At 33.2% G+C, this 2,581-nt stretch overlaps 1 protein-coding gene across 1 annotated transcript in view; it reads left to right on the top strand.

Annotated features, from left to right (window-relative positions):
- The window catches only part of LOC137621901 (uncharacterized), a 341,038-nt gene extending 338,682 nt beyond the window's left edge, over positions 1-2,356 (top strand). The window contains exon 17 of the mRNA XM_068352405.1: positions 497-2,356. The gene's annotated coding sequence lies outside the window, so the exon portion shown is untranslated. The remainder of the gene's footprint in view (positions 1-496) is intronic.
- Positions 2,357-2,581: the final 225 nt, after the last annotated feature.

The following is a 2,581-nucleotide window of genomic DNA, read 5'->3' as shown; positions in this document are numbered from 1 at the left end:
CTGATTCATGCTAGCAATACAAGAAATGCTAGATATCAACAATTACAATGCCATTACTCAATCATGTCACTGGTCTCAACAACGCTATGCTTAACTAAGCTCAACCTAATATTCACATAATTCATTCATGCAACAACGAAAAAAGGCAATACACTATATCACTTTACTCATATATTGATAGTTAACACAAGTTCTAGCAACGGTAATCTTTGTCAAGTGCAACTTCATAAATCTATGTTTGTCCCCACTTTAAGTGGGGCTAAGCTCTGTTAAATTCAACTTCAGAGCCAAAGTTTGACATCGTTGTGAGCAACTCTAACCTTTGACAAGTTTAATATCATAAGTTTTGGACATTAATTCAACAAAAACTAAGCTTTGTCACGTTGAACTTGATTTCTGATATATGAGATTCTTGTGATCAACCCTAAGATATCTCAATTTAAGCTAAGATTACACTGACCGATCCGAATCTTTATCAACATCTCTGTTATTTCAGGAGGCAGGCGCTGCGTGAGATCACGTTTTTGCTCACATCAACATTTCGCAAAACTACATCAGCTGACCAGAAGACTGCTATCAGCTGCAGGCTGAACCCAGCGCTCGTCCTCTCCATCTTTTCCAAATCCGAAGCGATTTGAGTTGTAATTGTAAATAATCATCTTAGACCTTCAGCAAAAGATTGGCAGTTTTTAGAGTAAAAGATGTCTGTCGTTTCTCCTTTTGATAATGGGGAAGATCTTTTTATTAATGCTTAGGGTATGTTATTATCTCTATCATATAGAGGAACGTTTGGTGGAGTCTTTGGTCAATTGAAGACTTGTGAATACTCTCTATGTCTTTCGGTTTTAGATAAAACTTCACAGCGAGAGAGAGAGAGACCATTTCAATGGTTGATTGATACTAGAGATAGGATTGACGAATTGCTCAGAAAGAAAGAGTTAGGCTGATGAATTCATGTATTGATCAAAGTTTAACTGCTCCTAATAGGTTTATTGTATATCATAGAAAGAGAAAAAGAATGTTGGCCAACGACACATATTCGTTTGTAAAGAAGGTGCCATCTTCCTCTAAAAGATTAAGAAGAATCGTTTGTTGTTGTTTATACATGTATAAAAAAAAGATTTTTTGATATAATGAAAAAACAGTGTATATGTAGCAAATTTTAGATTTTATGAAAGAGAACTTTCTTTATATGGTACACAAATAATTTACTGTTTATTGTCTATTTTACAAAGAAGAAATGAGACTGCTTTATCCAATATCTCTTCTTGCACAATGGTGTACGTCCATTCTCTCTGGATGGTCAGTATGTTGAGTGGAATGTTTGATAGACAGGAATGCCATCTGCTATTTAGACGGTCGTAAACTAGCGAGGAGTCTCAGCTTTTGCCTCTTTCGTTGTGTCGAGTTCCAGAGAGTAAACCCATTACAAGGAAATCAACCCCACTCTTTATCTGTCGTATATTTTTCCCATTAAAAGAGAGTATTTGAATGCTTAGCACATACTCCCTTCTTTGGGGGTATTTAGCTTGGTTTTCTTTAGGGTGAAACCAGAACTTGAGTTCCCCACCCAATGGGCATCTAATTAAATATAATTACGACCCTCTACAATAACAGTGCGTCAAGCTCACAACTAACAACTTCCATACAAGACAAGATACTGCCCGTTCATTTCCACTTATCGTTAGGTAGATGGGTTTCTCGTGAGAGAGAAATTAACTTAATCTCTATTCCGGTTTTCATTTCCGTATTCAAATCACTGAATACTTGCCTCAGTACAATCTATATTTTATTTTCTTAATGATTATTCGGGTCACTTATCCTTGTCAATTAAGTCCCTTTATTTCATAATTGCTTTATGTAAGTTTGGCTCGAAAGGCTTTTTCATTCTGTTGACCAGTGCCAAAAATTAATTATAGCCTAAAAGGATTTTGAGACGAGATGGAAATCGATTACGTTATATTCTAGTTTTCATGTGAGGCATATTTCGTAAAAAGGGTAAAAACCAAATTTTCTTTTGATCTAGAATACGGTATTTTCCGACTAATAATTCATATTTCATGCACCCATGCTGTCATGTAACATGTACATACACAGGGTTGTGCGCTCACTCTTCGAGTAATAAAAAATGTCACTCTTACACACGAAGTCTCGAATATTTCACATACACGAATAAGACAAGCAATCGAGCAGTGTATAAATTGTGTTTGTTTGTCTGCTTACAATGATTTTATTACTATACTCATTATACACTCATGCACAGGCATACTGATTCATAAGCCAAAAACAGTAGCAATTGTATACAAACATACTAGTACAGATATTCAATTTCTATAAATGCATATGCATATGGAAGTTATATGCATGCATATATATATATATATATATATATATATATATATATATATATATATATATATATATATATATATATATATATATATATATATAAACATATATATATATATATATATATATATATATATATATATGAGCATATACACATATGCGTATAACTTTACACTTCTACATATTGATATTCATATTATGTACTATTTTTATATATAGATAGAATTCTGTT

The sequence above is a fragment of the Palaemon carinicauda genome, chromosome 28 (genome assembly GCF_036898095.1).
Source record: "Palaemon carinicauda isolate YSFRI2023 chromosome 28, ASM3689809v2, whole genome shotgun sequence".
Classification (NCBI taxonomy): domain Eukaryota; kingdom Metazoa; phylum Arthropoda; class Malacostraca; order Decapoda; family Palaemonidae; genus Palaemon; species Palaemon carinicauda.
The sequence above is the reverse complement of the archived record's forward strand: the minus strand, read 5'-3'. Positions and strand labels throughout refer to the sequence as shown.